We start from the raw sequence: 14,288 nt of genomic DNA on the forward strand, positions 1-14,288 counted from the left end.
GTTGTATAGAGCTGAATCTCTCTTAGCACTGTGTTGTATAGAGCTGAATCTCTCTTAGCACTGTGTTGTATAGAGCTGAATCTCTCTTAGCACTGTGTTGTATGGAGCTGAATCTCTCTTAGCACTGTGTTGTATAGAGCTGAATCTCTCTTAGCACTGTGTTGTATGGAGCTGAATCTCTCTTAGCACTGTGTTGTATGGAGCTGAATCTCTCTTAGCACTGTGTTGTATGGAGCTGAATCTCTCTTAACACTGTGTTGTATGTATATTAATCTCTCTTAGCACTGTGTTGTATGGAGCTGAATCTCTCTTAGCACTGTGTTGTATGGAGCTGAATCTCTCTTAGCACTGTGTTGTATGGAGCTGAATCTCTCTTAGCACTGTGTTGTATGTATATTAATCTCTCTTAGCGCTGTGTTGTAAGGAGCTGAATCTCTCTTAGCACTGTGTTGTATGTATATTAATCTCTCTTAGCGCTGTGTTGTATGGAGCTGAATCTCTCTTAGCACTGTGTTGTATGGAGCTGAATCTCTCTTAGTACTGTGTTGTATGGAGCTGAATCTCTCTTAGCGCTGTGTTGTATGTATATTAATCTCTTTTAGCACTGTGTTGTATGGAGCTGAATCTCTCTTAGCACTGTGTTGTATGTATATTAATCTCTCTTAGCACTGTGTTGTATGGAGCTGAATTTCTCTTAACACTGTGTTGTATGGAGCTGAATCTCTCTTAGCACTGTGTTGTATATATATTAATCTCTCTTAGCACTGTGTTGTATAGAGCTGAATCTCTCTTAGCACTGTGTTGTATGGAGCTGAATCTCTCTTAGCACTGTGTTGTATAGAGCTGAATCTCTCTTAGCACTGTGTTGTATAGAGCTGAATCTCTCTTAGCACTGTGTTGTATAGAGCTGAATCTCTCTTAGCACTGTGTTGTATGGAGCTGAATCTCTCTTAGCACTGTGTTGTATAGAGCTGAATCTCTCTTAGCACTGTGTTGTATGGAGCTGAATCTCTCTTAACACTGTGTTGTATGGAGCTGAATCTCTCTTAGCACTGTGTTGTATGGAGCTGAATCTCTCTTAGCACTGTGTTGTATAGAGCTGAATCTCTCTTAGCACTGTGTTGTATAGAGCTGAATCTCTCTTAGCACTGTGTTGTATGGAGCTGAATCTCTCTTAGCACTGTGTTGTATAGAGCTGAATCTCTCTTAGCACTGTGTTGTATGGAGCTGAATCTCTCTTAGCACGGTGTTGTATGGAGCTGAATCTCTCTTAGCACTGTGTTGTATGGAGCTGAATCTCTCTTAGCACTGTGTTGTATGGAGCTGAATCTCTCTTAGCACTGTGTTGTATGGAGCTGAATCTCTCTTAGCGCTGTGTTGTATGTATATTAATCTCTTTTAGCACTGTGTTGTATGGAGCTGAATCTCTCTTAGCACTGTGTTGTATGTATATTAATCTCTCTTAGCACTGTGTTGTATAGAGCTGAATCTCTCTTAGCACTGTGTTGTATAGAGCTGAATCTCTCTTAGCACTGTGTTGTATGGAGCTGAATCTCTCTTAGCACGGTGTTGTATGGAGCTGAATGCTAAATGCTTACTTGGCGTACAGTACGCTGGAAGGCTGCTTGTTCCAACCTGTTGTAAGCCCACGCGTCTGGGTGGTGGGAATTTATGCATTCCTTCACTTTTTTTTCATAGCAATCAGAATCCTCAAGCTTGGTTTTGCACAGGGAAAATGGATTTGTGTCAGGCAGTATACTGCCAGCTTGTCTACCCTATATTATACACCCAGATAGTTGGAGTTGTGTTCTTTGGGAGAGGAAGCCACTTGTGATGCAGCCATATCTCTGCTAGGAGTGTGGATATACTGTGCTGTGGAAAGACTCCCCACGAGCAATGCCTTGCTCCACTTAAACTCCAGATGAGACACTTTTTCTGGGGTGGGATTGAGAGAAAGGCAGGCTGGTTGGCTAGTTGTCTGGGGGTCTGGTTCTGCCTCAGTTCCTTCCTAGACCTCCTCGTGACTGGACAGATGAACCCCTCGCTGGACTCTCTCACCCTCTCCTCTACAATAGAGAACTTGTGGTACTTGTGTACCAGGCATGGCATATTTGTTATGGTCAACTCAGACACACCTCTCTCTCCTCTCCTTTACTGCTTCTGGCTCCCATGCCAGAGGTATGTGTCCGTTCTTCCCTTGGTCCAACGCCATGTATGGGTTTCTCTCTCACTCTCTCTCTCTCTCTCTCTCTCTCTCTCTCTCTCTCTCTCTCTCTCTCTCTCTCTCTCTCTCTCTCTCTCTCACCCACCAACACAGAGCCAGAGTGACTCAACAAAACAATATCATTTTACAGGCTTTGGACCTTAAAACAGAGAGAGAAAAGGCACTAAAATGGCTGTATAACAGACGCCTGGCATGGCTTTGAAAAGTGTGCAGGCGGGTACCTGGGAGCCCAGTAGGTCCATATTAGTCCAGTCTGAATGGGTCCTGAGCCCGGTATATCCACATTAGTCCAGTCTGAATGTGTCCTAAGTCCAGTAGATCCATATTAGTCCAGTCTGAGTGGGTCCTAAGCCCAGTAGATCCATATTAGTCCAGTCTGAGTGGGTCCTGAGTCCAGTAGATCCATATTAGTCCAGTCTGAGTGGGTCCTAAGCCCAGTAGATCCATATTAGTCCAGTCTGAATGGGTCCTAAGCCCAGTAGATCCATATTAGTCCAGTCTGAATGGGTCATAAGTCCAGTAGATCCATATTAGTCCAGTCTGGGTGGGTCCTAAGCCCAGTAGATCCATATTAGTCCAGTCTGAGTGGGTCCTAAGCCCAGTAGATCCATATATTAGTCCAGTCTGAGTGGGTCCTAAGCCCAGTAGATCCATATTAGTCCAGTCTGAGTGGGTCCTAAGCCCAGTAGATCCATATTAGTCCAGTCTGAGTGGGTCCTAAGCCCAGTAGATCCATATTAGTCCAGTCTGAATGGGTCCTAAGCCCAGTAGATCCATATTAGTCCAGTCTGAATGTGTCATAAGCCCAGTAGATCCATATTAGTCCAGTCTGAATGTGTCATAAGTCCAGTAGATCCATATTAGTCCAGTCTGAGTGGGTCCTAAGCCCAGTAGATCCATATTAGTCCAGTCTGAGTGGGTCCTAAGCCCAGTAGATCCATATTAGTCCAGTCTGAGTGGGTCCTAAGTCCAGTAGATCCATATTAGTACCGTCTGAATGTGTCCTAAGCCCAGTAGATCCATATTAGTCCAGTCTGAGACTCTGATTCCACCTGCCATATATGGATGCATCTGGTTGGGTATTGTTCACTAGGTTCCATAGCGATGTAGTCAGAATGAGCTATGAGGCTAAATTGAGGAGATGACGCAGATTAGTTTTGAGTCGGTGTGAATGTTTTTTTTGGGGAAGTGATTCATTTGGTTTTATCTGTTTGTCTCTCGAGCTGTCAGGCTGTTTTTGTCTGTCTGTCTGTCTGTCTGTCTGTTTTTACCCCCATGTCTGTCTGTATGTCTGTCTCTTTATCTATTTTGGTCCCTTCTTCTCTCTCTTTATCTCTCAGTCTGTCTTTTTTAATATGCCTGTCCGTCTCTGATAAAACCTACGCCTGTGCACTTTCCGAGGCCTGACCTTTTAGAGAGGATGCCACATCTTCACTGGGATGGCTGCAGGTCTGAGTACCACAGTGCTGAGCCACATCTTCACTGGGATGGCTGCAGGTCTGAGTACCACAGTGCTGAGCCACATCTCCTTCACTGGGATGGCTGAAGGCCTGAGTACCACAGTGCTGAGCCACATCTTCACTGGGATGGCTGCAGGTCTGAGTACCACAGTGCTGAGCCACATCTCCTTCACTGGGATGGCTGAAGGCCTGAGTACCACAGTGCTGAGCCACATCTTCACTGGGATGGCTGCAGGCCTGAGTACCACAGTGCTGAGCCACATCTCCTTCAGTGGGATGGCTGAAGGCCTGAGCACCACAGTGCTGAGCCACATCTCCTTCACTGGGATGGCTGAAGGCCTGAGTACCACAGTGCTGAGCCACATCTCCTTCACTGGGATGGCTGAAGGCCTGAGCACCATGGTGCTGAGCCACATTTCCTTCACTGGGATGGCTGAAGGCCTGAGCACCATGGTGCTGAGCCACATTTCCTTCAGTGGGATGGCTGAAGACCTGAGCACCATGGTGCTGAGCCACATCTCCTTCAGTGGGATGGCTGAGTACCACATTGCTGAGCCACATCTCCTTCACTGGGATGGCTGAAGGCCTGAGTACCACGGTGCTGAGCCACATCTCCTTCAGTGGGATGGCTGAAGACCTGAGCACCATGGTGCTGAGCCACATCTCCTTCAGTGGGATGGCTGAGTACCACATTGCTGAGCCACATCTCCTTCACTGGGATGGCTGAAGACCTGAGCACCATGGTGCTGAGCCACATCTCCTTCAGTGGGATAGCTGAGTACCACGGTGCTGAGCCACATCTCCTTCAGTGGGATAGCTGAGTACCACATTGCTGAGCCACATCTCCTTCACTGGGATAGCTGAGTACCACAGTGCTGAGCCACATCTCCTTCAGTGGGATGGCTGAAGACCTGAGCACCATGGTGCTGAGCCACATCTCCTTCAGTGGGATGGCTGAAGACCTGAGCACCATGGTGCTGAGCCACATCTCCTTCACTAGGATGGCTGAAGGCCTGAGTACCACATTGCTGAGCCACATCTCCTTCAGTGGGATGGCTGAGTACCACGGTGCTGAGCCACATCTCCTTCAGTGGGATGGCTGAAGGCCTGAGTACCACATTGCTGAGCCACATCTCCTTCAGTGGGATGGCTGAAGGCCTGAGTACCACATTGCTGAGCCACATCTCCTTCAGTGGGATGGCTGAGTACCACGGTGCTGAGCCACATCTCCTTCAGTGGGATGGCTGAGTACCACGGTGCTGAGCCACATCTCCTTCACTGGGATGGCTGAGTACCACGGTGCTGAGCCACATCTCCTTCAGTGGGATGGCTGAGTACCACAGTGCTGAGCCACATCTCCTTCAGTGGGATGGCTGAGTACCACAGTGCTGAGCCACATCTCCTTCACTGGGATGGCTGAGTACCACAGTGCTGAGCGGTGCTGAGAACTGTTTGCTGTCAGCTGTGAATAAAGGAAGAAGGCTCCTCAGACTGACAGTGATATATCTGTGTCAGTCACAGCTCCAGTTAGTAGGTATAGAGGGTTTAAACAGCACACATTAACTGACTCTATGAGGGGGCCCCTGGGGGCCCGACCTTAGTATCATACATATTAGAGACACAAGCGCACACACACACATTAACGTACACACACATATTAACGCACACACACACACACACAAACTCTTCTAAGTTTCTCTCTCTGTCTCTCATGTACGCCCCCCCATCCAGGCCCATAGTAGTTACTGTGTAATATGTGGATTCACTGGGATCTGCTAGGATAGATAAATCTGGACTTAGTCAAACAAATGTCAGCCCACCGGAGTTTGTTATGCACTCTCCCTGTTGCTATAGCAACCAATAAATCCTCCAAAAGTCACCCTGCGCCACCCGGGAGTCCACACAGAGCCTGTAGAGTTAGACAGGGCTTAACACACAGAGCCTGTGGAGTTAGACAGGGCTTAACACACAGAGCCTGTGGAGTTAGACAGGGCTTAACACACAGAGCCTGTAGAGTTAGACAGGGCTTAACACACAGAGCCTGTGGAGTTAGACAGGGCTTAACACACAGAGCCTGTGGAGTTAGACAGGGCTTAACACACAGAGCCTGTGGAGTTAGACAGGGTTTAACACACAGAGCCTGTAGAGTTAGACAGGGCTTAACACACAGAGCCTGTGGAGTTAGACAGGGTTTAACACACAGAGCCTGTAGAGTTAGACAGGGCTTAACACACAGAGCCTGTGGAGTTAGACTGGGCTTAACACACAGAGCCTGTAGAGTTAGACATGGCTTAACACACAGAGCCTGTAGAGTTAGACAAGGTTTAACACACAGAGCCCGTAGAGTTAGACAGGGCTTAACACACAGCTTGTAGAGTTAGACAGGGCTTAACACACAGCCTGTAGAGTTAGACAGGGCTTAACACACAGAGCACGTTGGATGGGTTACAGCCTCCCACGTTTTTCTCTTGTATTCTTCTCTCGTTTTCTCTTGTATTCTCTCTCTCCCTTTCTCCATTTCTCCCTGTCACTCACTCTCTCCTCGCTTCTTTCTCTCTCGTTCATGTGTGTGTGTGTGTGTATGTAGTTAGGGTTAGTCAGGGTTAGGGTTAGTCAGTAAAGCCTCCCGGGTGGCGCAGTGGTCTAGGGCACTGCATTGCAGTGCTAGCTGCGCCACCAGAGTCTCTGGGTTCGCGCCCAGGCTGGACTGGGTTCGCGCCCAGGCTCTGTCGCAGCCGGCCGCAACCGGGAGGTCCGTGGGGTGACGCACAATTGGCATAGCGTCGTCCGGGTTAGGGAGGGTTTGGCCGGTAGGGATATCCTTGTCTCAGTATGTAAAATGTAATAAAATGTATGCACTCTACTGTAAGTCGCTCTGGATAAGAGCGTCTGGTAAATGACTAAAATGTAAATGTAAATGTAAAGGTCAACACAGGTCAATGATGGGCTTGGCTGTGATTTAAAGGGAAAATTCACTCAAAAGCTATCTTTTGGTATTTGTTTCATTAGTCCACTGTTGATACAGTCCCAAAATGTTTTGCATGTCAGCAGTCAAGTTGTCAAGATATTGGACTGAATATAAAGACATCATCATGATGATGTGGCTACTCAACAGTGGACCAATGAAATAAAATACAAAAAGATTGGTTTTTGATTTTCACTTTAACCATACAGCCATAATCAGTAGTGAGGTGTAACGTAACAACACAACACAGACTGGAGCTTGTAATTAGTCTGTCAATTAGGGATCAGTCTCTCAATAACAAACTGATTACCATGGCTTCCTTCCTCTGTGTGTCTGCTGTCCACTGATCACTGTCATCTCACTGCTCACAAACATCCACTGACAGTCACACAAACACACACGTATAAGCACACACACACACACACACACACACACACACACACACACACACACACACACACACCCACGCACGCACACACACACACACACACACACACACACACACACACACACACACACACACACACACACACACACACACACACACACACACACACACACACACACACACACACACACGTAAGCAAGCAAGCATGCACACACACGCACACGCACACACAATCACAGCCCATCATTCATGTTGCTGTTCGCCTGGAAAACATCCTGTTGACATGACTGAAAAAGAACATTCTAGATTTAGGGAAGAAACAGGGAAACAGAGAGTGAAAACCTTTTGTCTGGACCATGCCCGTGATATCTAACTAACTCAGTAGTGATTCTATGAAGATAGATAACTGAGTTGTGTGACAGCAGGACTTGTAGTGTTACCTGAGAGCAGCGCAATATGCAGTCTCTATCATGAAGACAATCGCTAATTCAATATTGATTACGCTGACTCACTATCAAATCAAATCAAATTGTATTTGTCACATGCGCCGAATACAACAGGTGTAGGTAGACCTTATAGTGAACTGCTGAATACAACAGGTGTAGGTAGACCTTACAGTGAACTGCTGAATACAACAGGTGTAGGTAGACCTTACAGTGAACTGCTGAATACAACAGGTGTAGGTAGACCTTACAGTGAAATGCTGAATACAACAGGTGTAGGTAGACCTTACAGTGAACTGCTGAATACAACAGGTGTAGGTAGACCTTACAGTGAACTGCTGAATACAACAGGTGTAGGTAGACCTTACAGTGAACTGCTGAATACAACAGGTGTAGGTAGACCTTACAGTGAACTGCTGAATACAACAGGTGTAGGTAGACCTTACAGTGAACTGCTGAATACAACAGGTGTAGGTAGACCTTACAGTGAACTGCTTACTTGTTATAGAAAGTATTTACTAAAGTAAACTGAAGTAAAAAATGCAAAAATAGATCCTAACCGAGTCACGTGACATCACAATCTATTTGAGGACACACCGATATGAATGACATGATCAATCTCTCTTGAATAATCCATGTTCTTCCCCTGATCTCTGTTTTACACTTGATTTTCCCTTTCAAAAAATGTAGCAACCTCTAAAACATTTATTATAATCCACATAATAATGAACATTTCCTGTTGCTGCAGGATTATTTTCCTGCTGTTGCAAACTGGCTCAAATGAAGATCCTACGTCTGTACTTTCATTTGTGTTGTTGACAATAACTAAGTGCAGCTACTGAAAGTGACCTTTTTCTGATGTCAGGGTGTTATTCATGTGATCTATTTGTCAGAAGCACAGTAGCTCGTTTCTTAACCCTGCGCCAGTAAAACTTCAATAAAATAGGATGTACTGTACTGTCCCTCCCTCCCTCCCTCCCTCCCTCCCTCCCTCCCTCCCTCCCTCCCTCCCTCCCTCCCTCCCTCCCTCCCTCCCTCCCTCCCTCCCTCCCTCCCTCCCTCCCTCCCTCCCTCCCTCCCTCCCTCCCTCCCTCCCTCTCTTTGTCTGTTCTGTTTATTCTCCTGCGTGTGATGGTGTGTGATGTGTGTTGGTGCTGCAGTGCAGACCACTAATCCTATTATTCCAGCTGAGCTTCATTAGAACCTGAGGCAGATACACTGACTTTTAAACCAATGACTCTCGCTCTCTCAGCTGTACTCACTGACATTATAACCCCTGACTGCACTGTGTGTGTGTGTGTGTGTGTGTGTGTGTGTGTGTGTGTGTGTGTGTGTGTGTGTGTGTGTGTGTGTGTGTGTGTGTGTGTGTGTGTGTGTGTGGAGGATGGGGGGATACAGTATGCATTAGTGCATGTGTCTCATACAGTCATTGAGTCATTGAGTAATTTAACTAGTCTATGAACCAAGGATTTTCCTAACGGTATTATAATGCCTGTACTCAATTACACACATACCATTATATAGTCAGTACTCAATTACACACATACCATTATATAGTCAGTACTCAATTACACACATACCATTATATAGTCAGTACTCAATTACGCACATACCATTATGTAGTCAGTACTCAATTACACACTTACCATTATATAGGCAGTACTCAATTACACACATACCATTATATAGTCAGTACTCAATTACACACATACCACTATATAGTCAGTACTCATTTACGCAGACACCATTATATAGTCAGTAATCAATTACACACATACCATTATATAGTCAGTACTCAATTACGCACATACCATTATATAGTCAGTATTCAATTACACACATACCATTATATAGTCAGTACTCAATTACCCACATACCATTATATACTCAGTACTCAATTACACACATTCCATTATACAGTCAGTACTCAATTACGCACATACCATTATATAGTCAGTACTCAATTACGCACATACCATTATATAGTCAGTATTCAATTACACACATACCATTATATAGTCAGTACTCAATTACCCACATACCATTATATACTCAGTACTCAATTACACACATTCCATTATACAGTCAGTACTCAATTACGCACATACCATTATATAGTCAGTACTCAATTATGCACATACCATTATATAGTCAGTATTCAATTACACACATACCATTATATAGTCAGTACTCAATTACACACATACCATTATATAGTCAGTACTCAATTACACACATACCATTATATAGTCAGTACTCATTTACACACATACCATTATATAGTCAGTACTCAATTACGTACATACCATTATATAGTCAGTACTCAATTACACACTTACCATTATATAGTAAACACACTGGCTCCAGGTCATCTATAAATCTTTGCTTGGAAAGGCCCCGCCTTATCTCAGCTCACTGGTCGCCATAGCAACACCCACCCGTAGCACGCGCAGGTATATTTCACTGGTCATCCCCACCATAGCAACACCCACCCGTAGCACGCGCAGGTATATTTCACTGGTCATCCCCACCATAGCAACACCCACCCGTAGCACGCGCAGGTATATTTCACTGGTCATCCCCACCATAGCAACACCCACCCGTAGCACGAGCAGGTATATTTCACTGGTCATCCCCACCATAGCAACACCCACCCGTAGCACGCGCAGGTATATTTCACTGGTCATCCCCACCATAGCAACACCCACCCGTAGCACGAGCAGGTATATTTCACTGGTCATCCCCACCATAGCAACACCCACCCGTAGCACGAGCAGGTATATTTCACTGGTCATCCCCACCATAGCAACACCCACCCGTAGCACGCGCAGGTATATTTTACTGGTCATCCCCACCATAGCAACACCCACCCGTAGCACGAGCAGGTATATTTCACTGGTCATCCCCACCATAGCAACACCCACCCGTAGCACGCGCAGGTATATTTCACTGGTCATCCCCACCATAGCAACACCCACCCGTAGCACGCGCAGGTATATTTCACTGGTCATCCCCACCATAGCAACACCCACCCGTAGCACGAGCAGGTATATTTCACTGGTCATCCCCACCATAGCAACACCCACCCGTAGCACGAGCAGGTATATTTCACTGGTCATCCCCACCATAGCAACACCCACCCGTAGCACGCGCAGGTATATTTCACTGGTCATCCCCACCATAGCAACACCCACCCGTAGCACGAGCAGGTATATTTCACTGGTCATCCCCACCATAGCAACACCCACCCGTAGCACGCGCAGGTATATTTCACTGGTCATCCCCACCATAGCAACACCCACCCGTAGCACGAGCAGGTATATTTCACTGGTCATCCCCACCATAGCAACACCCACCCGTAGCACGCGCAGGTATATTTCACTGGTCATCCCCACCATAGCAACACCCACCCGTAGCACGCGCAGGTATATTTCACTGGTCATCCCCACCATAGCAACACCCACCCGTAGCACGAGCAGGTATATTTCACTGGTCTTCCCCACCATAGCAACACCCACCCGTAGCACGCGCAGGTATATTTTACTGGTCATCCCCACCATAGCAACACCCACCCGTAGCACGCGCAGGTATATTTCACTGGTCATCCCCACCATAGCAACACCCACCTGTAGCACGAGCAGGTATATTTCACTGGTCATCCCCACCATAGCAACACCCACCCGTAGCACGCGCAGGTATATTTCACTGGTCATCCCCACCATAGCAACACCCACCCGTAGCACGCGCAGGTATATTTCACTGGTCATCCCCACCATAGCAACACCCACCCGTAGCACGCGCAGGTATATTTCACTGGTCATCCCCACCATAGCAACACCCACCCGTAGCACGAGCAGGTATATTTCACTGGTCATCCCCACCATAGCAACACCCACCCGTAGCACGCGCAGGTATATTTCACTGGTCATCCCCACCATAGCAACACCCACCCGTAGCACGAGCAGGTATATTTCACTGGTCATCCCCACCATAGCAACACCCACCCGTAGCACGAGCAGGTATATTTCACTGGTCATCCCCACCATAGCAACACCCACCCGTAGCACGCGCAGGTATATTTTACTGGTCATCCCCACCATAGCAACACCCACCCGTAGCACGAGCAGGTATATTTCACTGGTCATCCCCACCATAGCAACACCCACCCGTAGCACGCGCAGGTATATTTCACTGGTCATCCCCACCATAGCAACACCCACCCGTAGCACGCGCAGGTATATTTCACTGGTCATCCCCACCATAGCAACACCCACCCGTAGCACGAGCAGGTATATTTCACTGGTCATCCCCACCATAGCAACACCCACCCGTAGCACGAGCAGGTATATTTCACTGGTCATCCCCACCATAGCAACACCCACCCGTAGCACGCGCAGGTATATTTCACTGGTCATCCCCACCATAGCAACACCCACCCGTAGCACGAGCAGGTATATTTCACTGGTCATCCCCACCATAGCAACACCCACCCGTAGCACGCGCAGGTATATTTCACTGGTCATCCCCACCATAGCAACACCCACCCGTAGCACGAGCAGGTATATTTCACTGGTCATCCCCACCATAGCAACACCCACCCGTAGCACGCGCAGGTATATTTCACTGGTCATCCCCACCATAGCAACACCCACCCGTAGCACGAGCAGGTATATTTCACTGGTCATCCCCACCATAGCAACACCCACCCGTAGCACGCGCAGATATATTTCACTGGTCATCCCCACCATAGCAACACCCACCCGTAGCACGAGCAGGTATATTTCACTGGTCATCCCCACCATAGCAACACCCACCCGTAGCACGCGCAGGTATATTTCACTGGTCATCCCCACCATAGCAACACCCACCCGTAGCACGAGCAGGTATATTTCACTGGTCTTCCCCACCATAGCAACACCCACCCGTAGCACGCGCAGGTATATTTTACTGGTCATCCCCACCATAGCAACACCCACCCGTAGCACGAGCAGGTATATTTCACTGGTCATCCCCACCATAGCAACACCCACCCGTAGCACGCGCAGGTATATTTCACTGGTCATCCCCACCATAGCAACACCCACCCGTAGCACGCGCAGGTATATTTCACTGGTCATCCCCACCATAGCAACACCCACCCGTAGCACGAGCAGGTATATTTCACTGGTCATCCCCACCATAGCAACACCCACCCGTAGCACGCGCAGATATATTTCACTGGTCATCCCCACCATAGCAACACCTACCCGTAGCACGCGCAGATATATTTCACTGGTCATCCCCACCATAGCAACACCTACCCGTAGCACGCGCAGGTATATTTCACTGGTCATCCCCACCATAGCAACACCCACCCGTAGCACGCGCAGGTATATTTCACTGGTCATCCCCACCATAGCAACACTTTCTTTGGCCGCCTTTCCTTCCAGTTCTTTACTGCCAATGACTGGAACGAATTGCAAAAATCACTGAAGCTGGAGACTTATATCTCCCTCACTAACTTTAAGCATTAGCTGTCAGAGCAGCCGATCACTGTGCCTGTACACAGCCATTATATATTCAGTACTCAAATTACACACATACCATTATATAGTCAGTACTCAAATTACACACATACCATTATATAGTCAGTACTCAAATTACACACATACCATTATATAGTCAGTACTCAATTACACACATACCATTATATAGTCAGTACTCAATTACACACATACTATTATATGGTCAGTACTCAATTCAATCTCCTTGATATGGCATCGGTATGCTCCTCCTTGTTCTTACTGTTTGATATCAATGTCATCAGAATTGTGTGCCAGGTTTGATCAAATCTAGACCTCTATCACATGATAGTCAAAGTTGTGTGAGGAAGGGGTGAAGGTAGTTCAGCCACCAGACAGTATTTTCCCAACAGTTTACTTGTATTCTTTATTTTTCTTATTCTCTTAGCCTATTTCTGTGAGGTCCCAAGTGACTTGGCAAATACTGTACTATTCCAGAGACGTGTCAACCCTCTCTCTCTCTCTCTCGCTCTCTTTCGCTCTCTCTCTCTCTCTCTCTTCCTCACTCTCTCTCTCTCTTCCTCACTCTCTCTTTCCCTCAACCTCCCGCCCAAAATCTGCGATATATATAGATAGATATAGAGATAGATAGATAGAGGATTCTGAGATTCGTGTCCTAACCTGATCCTCTCTCTCTGTCTCTACAGGTCCTGGCAGATGCATGTGTGGCACCTACCGGATCACCTACCAAGCCGGTGTGTACACAATGTGTGTGTGTGTGTCCTAACCTTTATGCTAAACTGACCATAGATCAGTGTCTAAGGTCTAACTTCACCCTACCCCTTTTTGGTACAGACAGACACTCACATGGCCTGTCACTGCAGCCTCTCTGCCTGTCTTTGTCTGTCTGTATGTTAGTACCTGTCTGCCTGTCTCTCTCTGTCTGTATGTTAGTACCTGTCTGCCTGTCTCTGTCTGTCTGTATGTTAGTACCTGTCTGCCTGTCTCTCTCTGTACGTTAGTGTCTGTCTGTCTGTCTGTCTGTCTGTCTGTCTGTCTGTCTGTCTGTCTGTCTGTCTGTCTGTCTGTCTGTCTGTCTGTCTGTCTGTCTGTCTGTCTGTCTGTCTGTCTGTCTGTCTGTCTGTCTGTCTGTCTGTCTGTACGTTAGTACCCGTGTCATTCACTGACAGGGAAATAGCCATTCCCACGTACTGTAATCATTCAAACTGCTGTATAAAGATGGGCAAGATATTGGGCCTTTTCAATTACTAAAGCTGTGTATGGCCTTTCTAACTTGACTGGCTCTG

At 47.1% G+C, this 14,288-nt stretch overlaps 1 long non-coding RNA gene across 1 annotated transcript in view; it reads left to right on the plus strand.

The window, feature by feature from the left end:
* The window catches only part of LOC120036743, a 34,058-nt gene that overhangs the window by 15,217 nt on the left and 4,553 nt on the right, over window positions 1-14,288 (plus strand). The window contains exon 2 of the long non-coding RNA XR_005474620.1: window positions 13,689-13,736. This is a non-coding gene — a long non-coding RNA (uncharacterized LOC120036743). The remainder of the gene's footprint in view (window positions 1-13,688; window positions 13,737-14,288) is intronic.

This window comes from Salvelinus namaycush, unplaced genomic scaffold (assembly GCF_016432855.1).
Source record: "Salvelinus namaycush isolate Seneca unplaced genomic scaffold, SaNama_1.0 Scaffold146, whole genome shotgun sequence".
In the NCBI taxonomy this organism is placed as follows: Eukaryota; Metazoa; Chordata; class Actinopteri; order Salmoniformes; family Salmonidae; genus Salvelinus; species Salvelinus namaycush.